The sequence below is a fragment of the Serinus canaria genome, chromosome 1, assembly GCF_022539315.1.
Source record: "Serinus canaria isolate serCan28SL12 chromosome 1, serCan2020, whole genome shotgun sequence".
NCBI lineage: Eukaryota > Metazoa > Chordata > Aves > Passeriformes > Fringillidae > Serinus > Serinus canaria.
In genome coordinates this window covers 71557644-71580445 of record NC_066313.1, presented here as the reverse complement: position 1 = coordinate 71580445, position 22802 = coordinate 71557644, and positions in this window count along the sequence as shown.

The following is a 22802-nucleotide window of genomic DNA, read 5'->3' as shown; positions in this document are numbered from 1 at the left end:
ACACGTAGTTTTTAGTATAAAAAGATAACACCGCCCTGGGGGAGGCAGAGTGTCTGGAACTGTTATGCTGAGCAGACCTCAGCTAGACAGGAGAAAGAATTTTATAGATAAGATACAATAAACAACCTTGAGGCAAAGAAATGAAAAGCTCTGACTTCTTCAAACGCCAGGCTGGGAAAAGAGACTTTTGAACTCATCTCAGGGTCACTCTGACCAGCTAGAGACCCTGAGACAGGTCTGTCTAGGGCAGGTGCCTGGGTAGCATTATCAAGTGGCTGGCTAAACACAAAACCTAATTCATAGAACACACCAACACAAGCATTCTGGTTACTTAGGAAAATTCAAGAACTGAAGGGTGATTGCAACAAGGCAAGAAACACATATCCCAGAGGAGGAGAAGAGAGAAGTGCCACTGTTATATTCCCCCATTAATTGACTTCTGGAGGGAAAGAGGAGAAAATTCTGAGTTAAATCCCCACGATTTCTTTCCTGGAGTACTGAGATGCCAGCAGTGCACAGCCCAAACAGCAGATTAGGAGAAAAACCAAGTGTTTCTACCACAGTACTGCCAGGTAAAATGATAAAAATCCAGAACAAACAGAAAAAGCTGAACACAGCCAGGCTGGAGGAAAGCAAGAGAGAGCAGCACACCACAGAGCAGATGAAGGAACAAAGGAAATAGTAACAAAAGCTATCAAGTCAACACTGTGACAAGCAACAGCAAGCAGCTACCTGGCAACTACCTGCTAAACTGTTACAGTAACTATGAATGAAGACTAGCATTTTCCTATCAAATCTAAATTATCAAAAAACTCCCAAGATCCATATTGGGTTCTAAACAAGACTTTGGTGGCTAGACCTCAGCCAAAATCTGAGCAGTCACAGAAATGCTTACTCCCTGTTCTCCCCAGCAAGATGGGGTGTGAAATAGAAGACCAAAATCTGAAATTTCACTGCCAGGGATAAAGATTTAACAAGCAAGGGAGAAGAGAGAAAAAAAAAAAAAAAAAAAAAAAAAAACAAAACCAAAACAAAGCTAAAATGTGGGCAAAACAACACTTCCCAAAAAGCAAGTAATTTAAAGGTAGCTGCTGACCTCCTGCCAGAAGGAGGTCAATGCCCAGAATGTCTCAGCACAACAGCTGCTTTGTAAATAGTACCTCCTCAGTTCTATTGCTGAAAATTATGTTCCATGCTATGAAATAATTTTCTTTTCACTGTTTGTCTACTTTCACTATTATGTTGACTCCCAACCTCTTGCCCACATCCTCACTGCTGCTCACCGTAGCTGCAGAATGAAAAGGATGATGCCATGAAAGCAAAGTCCAGCAATAAATACAATATAGATGTGTTATTATCAGCACTTAAGTAAAAAATCTAAATCTAAAACATGGCTCTTTCTGTGCTGTTGGGAAGAAAATTAACTCCATCCCAGTCAGACCCAGGCATATCTAGTTAGATATATTGAAGTTTGCTTTGAATCTAGATGAAGGGAGATTTCATTTATTTTCAAGAATGTATGGAAATGTATTCTGAGTTACCTATTATAACCTCTCCATTATCAGTTGATGTCATTAAAACTTTTCACTTTGCTGAAAAGCACAAAAACTTGGGGAGGCTTGCAAATCTCTTTGGGGAGAGACATGCTCTAGAGAAAGATGCCGCCCATTTAGATATTCTTGTCTGTGAGGCAGTTTGTATCATCTTGTTTTTTTGCAGCACTAAGCATGAGTATTACTACATAAACTACATTTCCACATACAGTTTTGTTATACAATTATATATATAGTGTTATGTACATGGTTATATGCATTTTATACATATATTAATTAGACATAGAATTTTTAAAAGATCATAAAGTTACTAAAAATGGAAAAGCTATTTCAGTAAATATGAGATCAAGTTATTGCTGTGTTGCTTAGGATATATTCCATTAACTTTTTGGGTGGTGATTGAACTGTATGTTTTCTTTTCTGACTTGATTGCCAGATGGTTAGTTTTATTAGGATTGACCTGTTAGCCATGGGACAATATAAGAAAAAGCTTACTGTGCAGGTGTAATTACAGCCAGAGGAGAATGATATAAGAATATGTCAGAGGAGCAACTCTGCAGACACCAAGGCCGGTGAAGAAAGAGGACAAGATTCCATAAGCACCTGAGCTGAGTTTCCTCTGCAACAATGCTGCAGCCCATGGGGAAGCAGCTGTACCCCTGGCCCATGGAGATCCATGGGGATCCAGAGATCCACCACTGAACCAAGTGGGTGCTCAAGAGGGCTGTGAGCCCATGAGAAACCTGTGCTGGAGCAGATTACTGGCAGGGACCTGTGGACCCAAACAGAGAGGAACCCCCACTGGAATGTGTTTCCTGGTAGGACTTTTGACCCTGTGGTTGACCCACGTTGGAGCAGGCTGTGCCTGAAGGACTGCACCCCATGGAAGAGTGACCCATGCTGCAGCAGTTTGCAGCTTGGATTCACATTGGAGTAGTTTATGGAGAGCCTTCTCCTGTGGGAGGCACCCCAAGGTGCAGTAGGGGAAGGACTCCTTTTCCTGAGCAGCAAGTGAAAAACCACGACCATAATCCCCATTCCCTGTCTCACTGCACTGCTGAGGGGAATGAAAGTAGAGGCTGAGAAGGAGAAAGGAGTATTTTTAAATGTGGTCTTTTAGGATAACCTGAATGAAGCAGCCTTGAACCATGAGGTCAAGGCTACTTAGCTAATGCAGTAGCATTGTGCTCACTAAGGGGAGAAATGCAATAATGAGAATTACTGGCTTGTACTGAAATGTACAAGATGTTCTTGGTCAAGAAAAATTGTAGGCTTTTATTTCCTCTTAAAATTATTAGAGATTCTACTGAAAAGAAATCAAAGAGATATAGGAATAAGTATATAGGAATCATGAATATATAAAATATAAACCCATGGCAATCGTATCCTAGCCATACTTCTCTAAGACACAGAAAATGCATTTATATTATTTAAACAATCCAGTTTCAAGTATAAGTAAATACTAGGTATTGTAAATGTAGGTTTGGTTTTTTAATCTAAACCAGCTTTAGCAGTTTTTTTTTAATCTGTTGATTATGATTTAGCATGTTCTGGCTTCACATCTGTGAATAAGGTTAATGACCCAGCACAGCTGTCTCTATTTAGCAAACAGCAGCCTGCTGTTGCCACAGCCCAGGGCATCATCAGGCACCTCTGTTGGGAAAGGCACAGGGCATCAGGTGCCTCTGAGGTCAGGACAGGCAGGGCATTAGCCTGTGGGAGATTGTTGGGATCATGCCTAGTGGGGAGAACCAGAGTCACACAGCCCCAGAATGGCTGGAGAGGGCTGTGGGCATGAGGCCAGGCTGAGGGTCAACAAGAAATCTAGTCCAGCAAAGAAAATAGGGGCAGAAGGGTGGCTGTGAGGGAGCTGGGCCGGGTCCAGGGACTTTGCAGTGGGGATTTGAGAGCAGAAAAATGCCTTACAGTGATGCCTTACTCCTGGGTTTGGCTGGGATAGAGGTAAATTCCATCTTAGTAGCTGCTACAGAGTTGTGTTTTGTATTTAGGATGAGAATAAAACACACCATTTTAGGTGGGTTTGAGTAGTGTTTATTCTAAATCAAGGATTTTTCAGTTTCTCATACTCCACCAGTGTGCATGTACATAAGAAGCCAGGAGGGAGCACAGCCAGGACAGCTGACCCAACCTGGACAAAGGGACATTCTATATCCCAGAATGTCGTGCTCAGCACATAAACTGGGGACATTTGGTCAGGAAACCCTTTGCTGCTTTGGAGCAGCCATGGCATCACTGAGCTGGTGGTGAGCAGTTGCATTGTGCATCACTTCTCTTGGGTGCTGTGTCTCTCTCTCATTTTCATTACTATCATTATTGTTATAAAACTGTTTTAGTCTCAACCCATAAGGTTTAGTATTTTTTTCCTTGATGTTCTTCCACACTGAGGGCAGGGAAGGGGGTGTAGGGAAGAGGGAGTAGGAGTGAATATTTGTATGGTTCTTTTGTGGCTAAATCATGACAGATAGTCAAGGAAAGCAGACCCAGCCAGTGAATTCTAGACATTGAGAAAACCAGAGAAGGATGAAACAGACTGCCAAAAGAAAAGACTGAAAAATGGTCCCAAAGGGACTGCAGGACTTTGGGAATGATTGTTGTGCTCTCTCCACATTGTTGACCACTTCCCAGCAAAGAAAGAAGGATGGAGGTGATTGATGGTGGGGCTTCAGCATCCTTTGCTCAGTGGAAATCACCATTGTCAACCTGAAGACCCAGGGACCATCACAGAGAAGGAGCACAACGTTCTCTGTGGCAGCATGGCAGGTGCAATAAGGACTTTTGTTTAACACTTTTTAGTGTATTACACAAAAGCTTTTCCTGTATTAATTTAAAGTATAAGTGTTACTGCAACTGGAGTAATGGTCACTCTTTGATCCATTTCAATTTGGTAACTTAGAATTTTATTAGGCAAGCATTATTTACTTTGTTCTAGACATGAATTCTGTTTTCTCTCTATATAATTTTGACTGCAACAGTACAGGTGATAAATACAACTCTTGATAATTAATATCTAATAGAAAACCACTATTAATACATTAAAATATACATAAAATAATTGCATATACTAAAATATATCACTCAATTAAATAGATGAAGGAAGGGTATTGAAAAGGCTATTCTGTCTTTCAGAAACAGTAATCAAAGAATCAGTTTTAAATTTTGTAATTATTGCAGAATACCCCTACAGTACTAACAGATTTACTAAAAAATCTAGAAAACAAAATTTTTAAGTTGAACATCAATAGAATTTATCATAAATTGTTAGAAAATGTGTAATCCCCTTAGAAATTTCCCTTTCTCAACCACCTGTATTTAAAGCAAAACTGTTAATTTAAATTTCAGTATATATGGTAGTAATAAATAGCATACAACTTCTTTCATAAATAAAGTCATAATTTAATAACTACAACATGATCTCCAAAAATTATTTAGTATATGGTGACAATGAGTTCTGCAATGTTTACAGTTTTTATTATCAAAATTCTACAGAAGGATATTATCATGCAAGAACAACCCTGGGTGTTGTAATCTGCCATCTGCTTTAGAAATGTGCAAGTAGAAAATTATAATGAAGAATGATTTCAAGATAAAAGGGTGAGTCATGTGACATGTTTTTTCTTATTGAAAAAAAACCCATGCACAGAAAAATATTTGAAGCTTTCTTAGTGTCTGATTTTAAATGGATGGATATGAATGCATCACATTTTTTTTCTGAGATATGACTACATGCTACACTGGATGGCTCTGATATTTTCTGAGGTAAGGTTTGTGCTTTAAACACTGGTGGTGTTGTCAATAAAAAAAGATGGCACATCCAAGTTATCTCTGTACAAGTTATCTATCTATTTCAATAATAAAGTGAAAGTAACCATGACATCTCCTGCTATTTCAACAAGCAGTGCCAGAGAATGACTAATTTAACATAAACCATTTTAAAATCATTTAAAACTTTTGCTTTTGTGGGGGAAATTTCACTTTTCTTTCTGATTTGATTTTTTTTCCTTGCATTACATTTTCATCTAACTTCTCCCACTTGCAAATTTATGTTTTATTATTGTTAACCTTCTGTTATTTAGAATGTTAGTAATGTTAGTAACTACAAACTGTTAGTAATGTGAAATATGGTAAACATGCACTGTTATGATCTTACTCATTCTATATTCATGTGATTCTGACCAAAAAAGTAGTTTTAAATCCTACTGATGGAAAAAGCTTTTTGAAACTTATTTCAAGTTCTCTTTTTTTGCTGGCTGTATGGTTTAAGATTGATTTTGAATTGTGTTATCTACCTTGCAGAACAGTTGCAGGAGTTGATCTCTATGAATCTAATGAATGTACAGGTGTATCTACATTTTGGAAACAGGAAATTTAGTGTGACTGTGTTAAAGGCAGAAAATCAGATTTTTTTTTCAAATTTTCAATATTGCTGGTGCTTATTTCTTAATAATTATTAAACATTGTAATTACATATTCAAGAAATTATTCCTGATGAAAAAATATACTAACTTTTATCATCAGTATACAATACCATGGAAATCATGTTATCTTAGCAGTGATGGCTATGATCCTTGACAGTTCTTAGACCCAGGAACTGGGGTTGAGGTTGGCAGACTTGAGACTGGGCAACAAAGACATGCAAAAGTAAAGATTTCCTCCCTTCCTCCCTGTTTCATTTTTTCACCTCCTGTACCCAGAACAAAAGCAGTTGATCTCATATGCAATTATCATCTTACTTTGAGGACCAAAGCTTGGTCTGGTTTTCCTTATCTTGCAAAAGTATTATGTTTTACAAGATGCTCTTTGAGTCCTCTCGGCAGGATCATTTGGCATTTACCAGATGTGTCTGCTCCTCTTTTCTATCCTATTGATGCTACAAGTTTTTACTTGATCTCTTGTACTTTATTTTATATTCATAGTGGGGATTTCCTGCTCTCTGATTTGAATAACAATTGTTTTTTTGTCCTTTATTTTGGCTCTTCTTAGCTTCACTTTTAGATGTTTTATTAATATTGCTTAAATGCTTTTTCTTCTCATTATTTTCCAGTTCCTCAGATTGTGTAGATAAGTGCAATTAAAATATTAGATTATATTATTTAGTGAACGAATGCAACATCAGAGTGGTTGTACAGGTTCTGTTTTTGTTTTCTTCTTTCTCAGTTTTTCCCTTATTACAAACTACAAAAGTGATTACTCATGCCATCACAGTCATAATACATTTTAGTATTGTGATGCTAAAAATAATTATGGCAACAAGCATTATCTGAGTAGTTGATTTACACTTAGTTTAAGAAATTAATCACAGTTTAGATTTACCTCTTAGAAGAAACTAGATGATCTGTACAGGAAACATCTTAAAAATGCTTACCTAGGGTAAAAATGTTTCTTATACTTTCTTGGATACCAAAACCATTCACCCTTCTGAACCTGTGTAGTTGTCAGCCAGAAAGACTATTTTGCATTAAGTTAGTGATGCATATAATGGGTAATCCAGGTTTACATCTCTGTATCATGGATACCATGGGACTACTACTTAATCTCAGTGTATCTAATCAATATTATATTTAATTATGCAGGTATAGTTATTGCACAATTACTCAGTGTAGCTAGAGATAAATATGTATTTAACCATAAACACAGAGACAGAGTATTACCTTTTGTACTTGAATACTTACATGAATCTGATCAAAACTATAACTTTCATAGTGAGATAGTATTAAAGTGTATTCTCCAAGGGACTCTTCAAAGAGGAGTCCTCATTCTAGGACTGATTGTTTGCTGTTACAGAGGATTCTGAACAAGGAGCAAGCCCCTATAGCTGGAGAACCTCTCCATGGATAGACCTGTACAAGAGTGTTTTGCCTAATGTACCATCTCATGGTTTTCATCATTAGAAGGGATACAAGAGTTTATAATCTTTCTATTTTGTTTTCTTGTCATTTTTTCTTCTCTAACTTGTAAGTATTTGTGCCTTTCTTCTTGGAATCAAGAAGGAACAGGCACCTTGCCAGTGCACAAGAGCCTACACTGCAGAAAACCACCTTCAATAGTCACAGATATATGTGGAAGTTTCAATAATCAGATCAAACTGGCAGAAATAAAAAGAACACCATATTTTATAGACACAGACCAAACTCTTTAAGTGCTCAAAGTAGGTGTGATTTCTCAGGTACTCTGAGGATCCTTCAGAAATACTGACAGGTGCTGGTCAATGAGTTTAACTCACTGGAGCAAGAGGAGAATATTTTCTGCCCCAGGTGACTTGACACAAGGTTACAGAAACCAATAGTACTGTTTCTGTGGATTAATTAAATATATAGCACAAGGGACATAACAGGAAATATGGTGAGAAAAAAGGAACAAGAGATAAAGATTTCTGCAAAATAAAAACAGGAAGGAACAGTGATTGCCCACAAGTGCAATGGAAAAGACATGGAAAGATTTTATTGGTCTGCAACATTTTCTTCTATGGAAATATATTAAAGTCCACTGCAATTTCTATTACTATGGTAAAAATACTTTAAAGACAGTTTTTACTCAAGTTTGATTTCATAAAATATATAATAAAGAGGTTCTGTTGTGTTGAACTATTTTAGACATAATGGCTATCCAGGTCACTGTTAAATCCCACCAATTCTTTCACAGAACCATCCTCATTTATCATAAAATTTTAAACTCAAGCATTTTGAGAAATACATAGACCTTGTATCATGCCTGCACCATCTGTTCTCCATGCAGCCCAGTTTAAAGCACAAGTCCAAATCCCTACTAATATCTATGTATGTCACATAGTAATATATTATCTATGTATGTGACTTTACAGTAAAAAAGAGGTTTGAAATCAGATTTGCAGTTGTCTAGGAAGGAAAATTTGTTCAGTAGAATGAACACAAAATATTGTGTCTTTTCAGACACACGCTTTTTTCTTGGTTTTCTTTGTTAGTTTTTAACCAAGCAGTGAATTTAAATGCTCTCTTGCCATATACTACTGAACTTTTACAAAACTGAAATTATTTTCAAAGCTCTCCTGGAGTTTTGTGGATAAAAATTGAGTTTATAATTACTCTGTTGATATCTGAAGCTGAGATATCTTGGAAATTGTTCATGGTGTTTTGAAACTCTTTTTACTCAAATAAAGTGAAAAACATTATAAAATGTTAAGGAAAATTCACTTTGATAATATAAGTGAACACATAAGTGTATAGTTTTGCAATATATTGCTATAGCAACAAAGCAAAATACTTTGTTCCATAACTTACTGTAAAAGGTGTTTGATATGTGATGATAGCACAAAGAGTACATGTGGTGTATAAAGATCTCATTCATTCAAAACTTACCAAGATAATAAAGAAAGGTGTAATTTAACCAATGTAGTAAGGATGATAATGGGTATTGATGTATGGTAGACACAAATCTCTGGTAAAGAACAATGAAAAAATTTTTGTCTAAACCTTGATAGCTATTGACTCTTGGGAAAAGATGTCTTAATTTCACAGAAAGTTAAAAGTGCCTTTTCAGGTTATTTATTTGTTGGCTTATCTTCCATTTTAATTTTAAAAATACTCATACCTTTGATATCACAGAGAAATAGCTTTTCCAGTAATCTTAATTTGTGTAAACTTTCCAGGAATAACTTAGAACTTGTATTTTTAGCAGCAATTTCTCAAGTTAGTTGCTCAAGATCAGTCATAAAATTATGGGAAGAGAAGATGTTTTTCCTGTTTTTAGTTTTAGATTTCAAAAAAACTTAAAATTAGTTGCTTTCCTTGAAATTAGAATTAAATGATCTCCTGATCTTTACTCAGCAACGTTTTCCTCAAATTTTAGATAGGTCAAATGCAATGGTGGACTTCAGGTTTTTTTGCAGTAAAGGCAAAATTGCCAGCAGTTTATTTTCAAGGCACTGTCAGTTTTTACGGCGCCACTCAGTTCCACAGCATAGTGTACTTCAAAAAGAATAAACAAGAATTTTCCACACTGCTGGGACTCATACTCATCTGACTGTAAAGTTAGTCACTTAGGAGCCCTCTGTAGTCAACAAAGGAAAGTATTATTTACATAAAATTGTTCTTTCTGCCCAAAGACATCAGAAATAAGCTTGAAGAATACTACAAGGATTTTTTTCTTTATATGTATGGGAATTCTCATTCAAGCAAGATGGGTTCATACTTCTCCAGACTGTGAAGGCAATTATCACCTGATACATTCCTTCTCATTATTTTGCATGTGCTCTGTATTCATCCTCACTGACATATGGCATATCACAGGCATTGCCATTTGAAATATGAAACAATCAGCAAGAGATGTGAACTCTTCATGCCCAGTTCTCCACGTGTCTACAGTCCTTTCACTTCATAGAGAACATTAATTTATTTTTAGCTGTTAAATTGAGGTAAAGCCTATTTCCCACTCTATCTTTTTAAGCACAAATCTCTGGTCTTCTCTCTATTTAAGAAAAAAAAGGGAGTTGTGAATGTGTTCCAGAGATTCAGATTCATGTATTCCTTCCACAGGGCTGAGTTACAGTATCAGCTTAGGGAATTTCACTGCAAATGGGAGGGAAATAAATATATTTTTAAAGTCACTTATAAACTTCTCTCCAAAGGTATCTTTCGGGAGGAATAGAAGACACTGGCAAAATGGTAATTTTTTTTTTAACATTTCAGCATGTATGAATATTTTATTAATATTTATAGGTAAAAAATGCATATTTTAAAAACTTCTACAGATTTTTTCTCTCAAGTTCTATTTCCTAAATAAAGCTTTTAGAAATCCCTGCACCTGCAAGAAAAACTGTCAAGTTGGAGAAAGGCAACTGTCAGGATTTTAATTTCATAGGAAAATATTTTTAAAAATATAAATATTTCTCTGACTTAGAAAAATACAGCATAATCAGTAGCTTTCATTTAGTAGTGGAAGCTGAGATGTACACATGAATTGTGAATGAGAATTTTTTTCCCTTGCAGTTTTAGAAAATAATTTCATAGAGCATTTTTAGAATTTATTAGCCTGCATATTTGCATTTCTGTTCTTCCTTTCACATGATCTAATGGGCTCATCTACTTTTTCCCCCTACTTTCAATAAAGTCATATTTTCAAAATGCTACAGTATCAAACAATCTTATGGGTTATAAGCAGAAAGTATATAACAAAATTTACTAAAGTATTTTCAATAGTCTGAAAATTATTTTTGTAACCTTTGCTGGCCTGCTGTTATCAGCCCAGCCCATTTATCAGCCCAGCCAAATTTATTGTAATCTAACAGATTTCCATGATGATAGGACACTAATTTTCTTTCTCAGTGAACTATATGTACAGAAGAGTTATTATAATAAAATTTAACAGTCAACAGCTAATTGAACTACTGAAATTTCAATTTTAGTTCCAAGGGAAAAAAAAAATGGAATTCTAGTTATAATTCATGTTCTGATATTTATAATGTATTTGCTAAATATAAGAATTAATTTTTATCGTTGAAATGTAATGGAGAGACAAATGCTCAGATCATGGAACTGTAATTGAGTGCTCAATATACCCTTATTTTATTGCCATTTATTTTAATTTCTGTCAGCTTGTTGTTCTATATTTTTATTGATTTTATCTGACAGGTTGCTTAAAATACATTGATCCAGGTAGGAGAAAAAAATGTTAGCATGTAAAGTAGCACTGATAACCAAATATCACTTGAGTCAAACAACCATCTGAAATGTGACAAGGGAAAGTGCCAGATTCTGCACCTGGGATGGGACAACCCTGGATGTACAAACTGGGGAAGAAGATGCTGGAAAGAAGTGTCAAGTAAAGGGACCTGGGAGTCCTGGCTGGTGGCACACTGAACACGAGTCAGGAGTTCCCTGGCAGCCAGAAGGGCCAACCCTGTCCTGGGGGGCATCAGGCACAGCATCACCAGCTGGGCAAGGGAGGGCATTGTCCCCTCTGCTCTGCACTGGGGCAGCCTCACCTCGAGTGCTGGGGGCAGCTCTGAGAGTCACAGTGTAAGAAAGATACAAAGTTGTTAGAGAGTGTCCAAAGAGGGCAGCAAAGATGGTGAAGTGCCTTGAGGGGAAGCTGTGTGAAGAGTGGCTGAGGGCACTTGGTCTGTCCAGCCTGGAGAAGAGGAGGCTGAGGGGAGACCTCATTGCAGTCACAACTTCCTCATGATGGGCAGGGGAGGGGCAGGCACTGATCTCTTTACTTTCCTGACCAGTGACAGGACTGAGGGATGGCCTGAAGCTGTGTCAGGGGAGGTTTAAGTTGCATATTAGAAAGATGATCTTCATTGATTGTGGTTGGGCACTGGAACAGGCAGCTCCCCAGGAAAATGGTCATAGCACCAGACTAGCGGAGTTCAAGAAGTGTTTGGGCCATGCTCTCAGGCTCAGGGTGTGATTCCTGGGGAGGGTGCTATGCAGGGCTGGGAGCTGGACTCATTAATCCTTGTGTGTCCCTTCCAACTCAACAGATTCTGTGATTCTGAGCTATAAGCATGATTTTAAGCAAGTGTTGTCTTAGATAGCACGAGTTCTAACATCATTATAGTGCAAGGATTTCATATCCCCAGAACTTCACACCTCCTTGATGTTTCTTACAGGCAGCTCCTCTAAGCACTGCCTGTCCCTGGTCCTTGCAACAGTCCTCTAACTCCAGATTCCACCAATCCACTCTTTTATCCCACTTGTTCTTATTGGCTACAGGTGTGGCCTGTTAAGATCAGGCCTGCTTCTAATCTTTAGTAACTGGTCCAGCTGCAACTCACTGGGGGATAAGATCACCTTCTATACCACCCTCATCTAACCATACTGTATCCTCCTACAAGGAAGAGCACTAAAAGCTCTTCAGATGAAAAAAAACATGGTGAAAGAGTAGTGCACAGATTGACCCTTATTATTTAGAAGTATAGTTTGTTTTCACCATCCCTGGTAATCCCACTCTGTTTCATACAGCAGGAGAACAGCAGAGACCTTTCACCCTTTAGTGATTTGTTCTCCCTTGTAAGAAGAAGTGAGATTAGTCTCTGGTTGAGGAGTCTAATGAATAGCTTATTTGCTGCATGTGGGTTTTAGATTCCTGCATTTTTTCCTTAGCGGACTGTATAAGGCAGGAATATGAAAACTCATGAAATATTGCTAGCCCAAGGATAAAATCTGTCCATTGTTCTTATTTTATGAAAGAAGAAGATAATTCAATGAAACAAAACAAATGCAAAACCAAAAGATTACCAAAGGGGAGGTTTTTTATGTATTTGATCACTGACTACATTTAAATTATGAAAAGTCTTTGTTCTTGCCCTCTTGGTTAGAAGACAATTTTCGTGTCCTCATACACTTACCAAACTGACTGTGTTATTTGAGGTGAAGATAATTAATTTTCAGTTTTTTCCTAGAGGAGAAGCTTAATGACTTAGCTGAAATAAATGTATAAGCATAACACATACACATAAAAACATTAATATAAATCTAAATGGATCAGCTGACTGTACACACACATTTTTGTATCATTTTTGTTAAGTGAAATTAATCAAGTATAAGGAGATGTGATTTTTCTGTAATTATAAAGAAAGGGTTGGCTGAAATAAGATCATTTAAATAAGACAAAGAGCACAGCAAGACAAGAAAGCACTAAGTATGGCTTGCCACAGTCCTAGCACACCTGATTTTACCTCTTCTGATATTCCCATCCTATCTATTTTCCAATCTATTGGAAAGACTTTAGGGTCTAGATGTAGAAAACTCCTTATTGTAGGCAATCCACACTAAACATTAAGTAACATTTCAGTGCATTAAGGGCAGCTTGGTGAAATGAATATACAAAGTCAAGACATCAATGTTAAAAAGCCCTGTCTTAAAGTATTTGGGAACATGAGCCATCTATATCCATATATAAATGCTGATAAAGCACCAGCTTGTAATCTGATGCCAAGTGACACTGAACAGCTTTTATCTAAATTGGGTAGAGCTTCTCCCTTTGTAGTGACTCTGTCATGGAAAAAAGTAATTCATGTGGTAAAGAACGCAAACGGACTGAAATGACAGATAAGTAGGATAGAAAATCAAGGGTTCAGCATGAGTTTAAAGGAAAGCACTACATTCTATAGTGAAAATTCCTTAGGTGCTTGGAGGTAGGTTCATTTTATACTAGTTCAGTTGTTTTAGGTCACATTTATGATATGACTTAATATTTTTATTCTTTTTCAGATCATTAAAAGAGAAAAAAAAATTAATTCTATCTCAAAAACAAGAATGATGGTTCATAGTTCATCTAAAAAAGCTTACCTCTTTTTATAGGAAGGAAGACTGAGATTCCCATACTGCAGAACTTTAAAATCAGATTTCTGAAAACAAATATCCCTATTTGACATAAATCTAAACCTTTTATCTTCCTTTTTTATTTAACAAATGAGATGCTGTTCTTGACTTTTTACCTGCACATAAAATTTAAATTTAAAGGAATACTTGTCTGTTTGCTTTCTTTTCTTTGGTTTATAATCAGACTGCTTAGGCATTTTAGAGGCAAGAATAAAATCAAAATAAAATATGCAATGGGTTAGCAACAGTTTAGTTTCAGTGATGATGGAATAAAGTCTGGAATAATAAATTACAGGTTCAGTGCTTATCTGCAGCTGTGATGTGAGTACCTAGACTAGAAGATGTTATAGTATTTAAATCTGTTTCCCTGTACAATGTTTTCCATCAGCAGATTAAGCCAAGATCAGTGCAGTGATGCTCAGAGGTCACCCAGCTCCCAGCCACTTGCCATGGACAAGGATGCCACTCTCTAGATCAGGTTGCCCAGGGCCCCATCCAGCTTGTCCTTGAACACTTGCAAGGATGAGGAATACACCTTTTCTCTGGATACCCTGCTCCACTACCTCACTAACCTCTAATCTAAATTAGAGAAAGTATTTCTTCCTAACCTATAATCTGAATTAAGCCTCTTTTAGATTAAAGCTCTTCCCCCTTGTCCTGTCAGTACCTGCCCATGTAAAAAGTCACTCTCCCTTTTTTATAATCCCCCCACTAAGTGGTGGATGGCTCTAATGAGGTCCCTCCAGAGCATTCTTTTTTCCATGTTTTTCTGGAGGTGGCTGAACACCTGCTTGCATATGGAAAGTGATGGATGAATTCCTTTTTTTTTTGCTTTGCTTGCATGCAAGGATTTTGCTCCAGTTATTAAGCTGTCTTTATCTCAGCTCGGGAGTTTTCTCACTGGAAGTAAAAAAACCAGATGGGATTAGTTATCTAACTTTAAAAGTAAAAGAAAAATATCTCCAGAACTGAGCTAGCCATCCTTAGATCTTTTTATAACCAGTTGAGAGAAAAAAAGTTTTCAAAGGTCATGATTTATCTCAAGGGATATATCTAAAAGTAGGTTAGATCACTTATGCCCTTAAAATATTTGTTTCTTTCCACTGACTGTATATAGAACCAGGAGAGAATAGCTGACACATCCACAACAGATAAATAGTTTCCTCTTTCAACCTTTATTGCCTTCATTTCATTCAGATCACAGAGAATCTGAGACACTTCTTTTATCCCTCTCTTCTGAACTTTCTAATTTTCTCTTAATACGTAGAGCCACAGGAACTCAAAGGAAGCTTCTTGATCCAAAGAACAAATTTTATACTTCTTTGTTTGCTCCTTTTTATAATATCACAATTTAGATAATATTATTTTCATAATTTATGTGTAGTCTCATTAGACAGGGAAGGATAATCAAGTATTCCTGGAAGATTTATAGGTAAATTTAGAGGTTGCTTAGCAAGTTAATACTTCTCAAAAAAATTTTTTTCTAAATTCTCCTCCCCAAGAGGAAAAAAAAAAAAAACAAACTTCATATCTAATAAAAATTCAGTATTACTTCTATGTCAATCCTCTCAGATTTCTTCTGTGCACTGAGAATGAAAAATTAGGGTGGATTCATATTTAAATCGAATATTTCTTAACCAAAGCAAACTGGACATGCATAACTATGTAGACCCTTATGAGAAGCACATGTGAGTGCAGAGGAAGGTGGTTGATGACATTGCAAGAACAACCTCAATAATATTTGATCAATCATGGTGACTGGGAGACGTGCCTGTGGACTGAAGGAAAGTTTAACTCTTACCTTAAAGAAAGTGAAGAAGGAAGAACTGGAGAAATACAGCTCAATTAGTCCCACCTCAGTCCCTGGGAGCAGCTAAACCTGGAAATCATTTCCAGGCACATGAATACCAAGAAAATCACAGGGAATAGTTAACATGTATTCACCAAGGGGAAATCAGGCTTGACTTGATAAACTTACATAATGAAATAGCTGTCCTGATAGAAGAGAGAAGAGAGTGAATAGTCTACCCAAACTTCAGTGAGACCTTTGACTCTGTGTCTCACAGGATTCTCATAGCCCAGCTGTTGGAATATGGGCTGGGTGAGCCGACAGGGAGGCAGATTGGAAACTGTCTGAGTGGCTGTGCCCAGAGGATGGCGATCAGCAACATTAGGAGTAGCTGAAGGCCAGTAACCAGCACTGCACCCCAGAGGTACTGGGTGCAGTCCTATTCATCATCTTTGTTAATGGTCTGGATGCTGGGACAGATTGAACCCCCCACAAGCTGACAGATGGCACCAAACTGAGAGGAGTGGCTGATGTGCCAGAGCATTGTGCTCTCATGAAACGAGGACTGCAACCTGTTCTAGTGGGGAGCATCCCTTCCCAAGATGGTGGGGTTGAAACTAGATGATTTTTAAGGTCCCTTCCAACAGAAACCTATTTATGATTTCTAGGATTTCTATGATTATTTGGAACAAATGTAAGAAAGCAGCTCAATAGACTGCTTTTAAATATTTTATCAAGTTTAGTATGATTAGAATTAAGACCCATGTAACTTAAAATAAGAAACTAAATAAAATATGTGCGAAACAATATAGAAGGTGGTAACTTTCAACTTATTTGTTTCAATAGAAACAAAATATTTTCCTCCAAATTGTGTAGCTGTGACTATTGACAAGAGAAGAAACCGACTTCCTCCTGATTTTTGATGTTTTTGGCCAAGCTACATTAGTTTGTCCAATTCACTAGACATCAACATTTCATCTATTGGTCAAGTGTGTTGTTCAACTATTCATTTTAAATAGACACCCCAGCTAGGTATTTTCAAGCTGAGAAATACCTCAGTATTTCTCAGTAGCATATATTACTGGCACTGTAATACAGACAGTAGCCTTCAATCAAGTTTGGTAACCTAAGTGTGCAACTTGAAGCCATTTAGTGTGCATGGCCACACTGACCTATGCAGTTCAGTTCTAGATTTTCCACCTAATTTAGATTAAAGAGGTAGGTATCCTAAATAATCTCTGTACAGGAGTAAGAAAGCTAATTAATCAATACAATTGCAATCAAGTAAAATAAGTTTTAGTGATTAATTATTTCAGAACATAGCTGCAAGATCTCGATTTAAGCCATGATGCCTCAGTAGGGATTAATTAGTTACCATAATGGTTTGGTCAAGCTGAGCAGACTAATCCAATTGGCAGTTTTGTCTCATTCAAATACAGTGGCATTTCTGGCATTCAATTATGCAGTAAAATCTTTGTTAGTATATTGCAAACTGTGAGAATGGGACACCATGAGAAGTATATAATTATTCCTTGGTTTTGTTTGCTGATTAATCTTTTCCCCATTCACAAGAATGAATTTTTTTTTTAACTTAAATACCAAATTTGGATGCCAGGATTTGTTACTCAGCATCACATAAACTTTTCTTCTGAAAGATCTTTCTTTAGAAGCTTGCTTTAATTGCTTTTTTTTTCTTCTTCTTTTTCTTTCTCAGTCAGGACTGCTTCACCATATGGCAGTAGGCTTTTAACTAATAAGTTGGCACTTAAAGAAGAAAGGGATGAATATTGTTTATGGTTAACTTTATATCACAGGTGCACTTCCAGATAAAAAGAGTGTGGTCATGTGCCAGCAAGGCATAGCACTGATTATATTGTTTGCCATCTCAGAGAAACAACCAAGGACTGAATATTCAATCTTGACATATTTTAAACTACATTATTTTCCCTCATGTCCATGAAATATCTTTAGTATGAAAGTGAACAGAGCTTATTAGACTCCACTAAAAATCTCAAGGAAATGCTTAATCATGATAGATCAGGGTCTGTGAGTCTTGGGGAAAGGTATTTTATCAAAGCATTTAGATGAAACGCTTTTTGGAAAGCTTGTTCGTAGGAAAGTAACATATTGTTTGCTTCAGCTGGTAATTCTGCTTATGTTACATGAATAGAATAACTAGAATTTCTTTGTGGGTGCAATTTACTCAGTGGCTGTGATTATTACTTCTAAATGCCACCTTGCTGTTGGAAGCTCAAACTGGCACAGAGGGTCAGGCAAAGATGAAGATGACTATCAGCCAATATAATCCTCAGAAGTGCTCACCTGAAACTCTACATTAATATTTAGACTAGCTCATACACCTAATTGTGCAAACTTGATGGACTTAGACAACTTAATTAGAACATCCCCTGGAGGCTACTTTGGATGCAATCACATGAACAACATTAAAACCTTCTGAACATACAAAGGTGGATAATGTTTGGGGGGAAAAAAAAGTAAGTTTGTAGAAATCAAGGATGAAATTCAATTCCAGGTCATATACTCCTAGACTGAAGTTTCTAGATGTGGTGCCTGTTGGTTATAAGTTTATGCTATCAGGATACTCACATTAAAACAAACCAAAAGTTCATTGGTTCCATCACAGGGTTTCATAATACTTGAAGCTCAATAGAGTAAGCCACCTGGCTGTGTGCTAGTAAAACCCAAAGGCTCTAGTCTCCTCTAAAATTTGTGTCAGACCCTTCAGGCTTACAAGAGGGCTTCAGATACTTAGCCACTATTCAGGCTTTTGCACAGTAATGTTTCACCCCTATTCAATATTGTTGATGGAATCTTGAGATCTAAATTGTCCTATAATACTTTTAATTGTTTCAATGGACTATTGTTACTGATGGTCTTCATCAGTAGCAATCCTAGTGTGCTTCTGCAAAATCTTCATTATGGAGAACTTCACTTGTCAGTTTTGGAAACACAAATCCAATTCAATATATTACTTTATTCCTAGGCATTGTCTTTTGTCCTCACAACACGATATAAAGATCATCCTCTGTTTATGGAGTTAAGATCTAATGGAAATGTTCATAAACAGCCACCCAAATCTATGAAGCATGAGAATCTATATGTATTAAAATAATTTCAGTGAAAGATTTATCTGGTGAGTAATGTCTTTTCTCACTTAAAAATTTACTTCCAGAGGTATTCAGTTTGATATTTGAAATAGTGGCATGTTTTATAGTTATTGTTTCTGTCTACTCCTATAAAAGCAAGGGATGTTTAACATCTCTCCTGTTGCGCAGAAGCTGAAATAAAAGGTAAAGATAAGTGTATATAGATACAGAGTATTATTTGCTCTGAGCTGTAACAGCTGTGTTACAATGTTTACTGCCATGAATTCCAGATGAAAACAATGTTGTAATTCATGAATTTCCTGGGGAAAAAGAGGCTATATGCCCTTAGAAAAAAGCTACCCTTATCAATGCAAAAAGAAAATTCCCCAGTTTGGTTAAATAAATCTGATTTGTTACAAGGAGGGCCCAAAATCAGCAGCTTTTTGTTGTGTTTTTTTAAGTTGAATAATGAAGCAATGACTCATGCCCAAGGTACTACACAGGTTTCAGAGAGATGTGTTGAAATAAAAGCTGGAGTAATACAAGTGAGTCTAGACTGTATTTTAAAATACACTGCAGTCAACACTTTATTAAACCCTATTAACAAAGCTGAATTAATAACTGCTGAACTTAAAGCTTGTTGTAAACTTAAGCTAGTGAGGCATTGTTTTTTATCAAACCAAGCTTATCAGGGAGAGCAAACAGAAATTTATGAATATTGTTAATTTATGTTGACTCTGATTTTCAGGCAAAATGAAAACAGCTTCACGGGGGAAGAGCTGCATTTGGAAAGATTTTCCCTTTCACCCTACAGAGGAATTTGTTACTTCCTGTGTATTTTTTCTTGAAAACATGGATCTGTTGCACGGATTCAGGAAGAAGTCTACCAAAGTAAATATTAAAAAAGGCATCACTTGAACTATTTCTGCAAAAAATATTTTTCTCATTTAAACTTAAAAAGTTGAGTCTTTTGGATTTTTTTAATTTCATCACAAAACTGAGTTTCTAAGATGGAAACTTTTTGACAGCTGATGCAGAAAAAAAAAAACCAAACAAAAAAACCCAACCCATCACTATGTATATCTGACAGTTTTATTTAATTTCAATACATCTTTTTTATTATAAAATGATTGGGTCTGTGTCCTGCATTGAAATGAGCTGTTATGGATCAGGAATGGTACTCTTCAAACCACACTGCCCTCCTCTTGCCACCTGTGGTGGGATGGAGGAGAGAATTAGAGGCACAAAAGGTAAAGATCTCAGCTTGAGATAACAATTTACTGAATAAACAATGAAATCAGAAAACAAACAGTAACAACAACACTATTAATAACAAAAGTGCACAGGAGAGAGGGGAGTGGTTCACATGCAAAACGCTCAGAACCGGGGTTACCCTGATCTCTTCCTCCGCCACACATACACAACCAGAATTCCTTCTCCTGGAAAGAAACTCTTCTCCTCCCTCCTATAGCAAAGACATGAAGTGGTACAGAATAGCCTCTGTGTCCTAGCTTTGCCTCCTCCTTAGCAGATTCTGCAAAAATTAGCCCTGTCCTGGCCAGAACCAGGACATAACTTAATAAATATATTCATTTATAACTAGGAATAATTCTTCGTGCAATCAGTCTAAAGCAACTGACCAAGACAAACACTTTATATTTTAATGGTATTATAGAAAAGTAAATTACATGAAATATTTTTATTATTAAAAATAACATAGACCACACACACTCAAAGAGACAAAAGGTGTGTCCTCACAGGGCAATAGTAAGAAGTGGAGATGTCAAATAAATATTCTGAAAAAAGCTTTCCCTCTCAACAAGAAAAAAATAGACACTTTAAACTATGAGTCATCCAGCTTATTTAAAGTCTGCTTTAAAGAAAAGAATAAATGCAACTAAAAATACTTGTTTTTTCTCTACTGACTCTAAATAAAGATTAGATATTGACCTTAAGAATACATGTTTACATGAGAGACATTTAGACAAATTTGCCTCCAGACTCCAGACATGTGAAATATTCCTCCCCCACCAATCTTTAAGGATTAGTAAATTTATGTCTGGTTTTTTTATGGGTTACGTTTGTTTTGGTTTGACTTGTTTGTTGCCTTGGGTATAACAAGTTTTTAGCTGAATTTATTTTCAAAATCTGAAGCAACACAAATGATTTCTTCAGGATGTAAGTCAATATCGAAGATTTATTCTGGCTACTAAAATATATTGCCTTATGTGAGTCATCTCCAGCATGAAAGAAAACGAAGCTAACTGAGGAGACAGAACAAGTATTTCCAAATGTAAGCAATTTCAAGGGCTCTCAAAAAACCCCCAAACACAGAAGCTGAAAGAGTTTGAAAACATTTCAATGTCTGAGAAGCTCACGTCTAAACATGACAACATCGAGGAAGATTTTTGCACATTAATAAAGGAAAGATAATAAATGCTTTAGGAATTTCTGTTAATGGTACAAAATATGTTATTCTCTGAGAGAATTTTTCTCTCCTTACTAGTCATGCTGAGAAAACATAGAATTTATATTTAAATGGTATTAATTGTAATGAAAATTGAGTAGAAAATTTTAAGAATCCATTTTCAAGAAATTTGTTTTGTCTCCAATTGACTACAAAAGCATTCATTTTTGACAGGTGGTATTGTGAAACAGAGGTAGGACTCTTATTTATAGCATGAAAAAAAAGCATTGAAATATATAGGCAGACTTGTCCTGAGAAAATAGAAGATAGGAGAAACCATTTTTTTCTACAAATTATAAAAGTATAGACTTAAGAATTCCCAATTAAGTACGGAAAGGAAATTTTGCATGTATGACAACCTCTGATTTGAAAGTCAGTTTGAGCAACTGCATTGGCAGATGAACTTTTCCTGTGAGAAATTGCAATAATTAGGCTACAAAAATAACTTCTGAAGAGGCAGTACTTATATAAATAGTATTATGCAGACTGAGGGTACAGAAATAAGACTTTGGATCTATGCATGTATACAGTGAGAACTATAAAACTATTGTTGTCTGAGATTCATTGTTGGCAGTTTCTTGAAGAAAACCGCGGCTAGTAACATGTAAATGTAAAAAACTCATAAAGCATGGTTCACACTTGCCTTTGACTTGCTCAGTGTTTTATTCTAAGTAGATAGGATTTTGGCAGCAGCAACACATGTAGAATATCTTTGGGTGTTGGCACTGTATAATCAACTATTCAGTGCATTATATTAATGAAACATTTAAATTCTGACTCAACCTTATAAACCTGTAAAAGTTCAGGAATTGAGATTTTTTTGGTCCTGCTTACATATTTTATGAATCTACCCATCACCTATTGCTATGAAATGAGATGGAATTCTATGAGGAATGAAGTATTTTCCCTTGCTGGAGAATCCTATGGCTCTGTGGTTCACAGATTGTCTGTATGCTTTCTTCTTAATAACATAGAAGTAAGGCTACAAAGAATAGTAAGGGTCCTTACTGTAGAAGCAAGGGTGTCTTTTACTAGTGAAAAATGAACATTATAGCCTGGAGGAATCCAACACATCAACCAAGTCTAATGTCCACTTCACCAGTCAGCAGGCATTCAGCTGAATACAAAGAACAATTTCTCAGCATGAATTTCACAAAGAAATACTGCAAATTCATCACAGTACAGATATTTAGTGTACCAAGCATATGGATAATTAAAATATCTTGAATGCAGAGACCCAGGTCAAAACACAAAGTACAGAAATAAATTGTGAGAAAATAGCACTCAAAGCAATCAAATGAAAAATTCCTAATGTTCTTGCTGAATTGGTTGAACGATACAGATAAGTAAGGGATATTTTTTGGTAAAAACCTTCTTCTTCATTTATAGGTGTAGAGGTTGGCTAGAAACATTAACTTAACATCCTGCACTTGGTGCTGGTATTTACGCCTACACTGCTTATTCAATGGAAATGAACAGAAGGGATTGTTCTGCAGATGTTGATGGGAATATTACAGTTGAAAGAATATATATATTCTTGAAATTGCTGGCAGCCACACAGTGTAA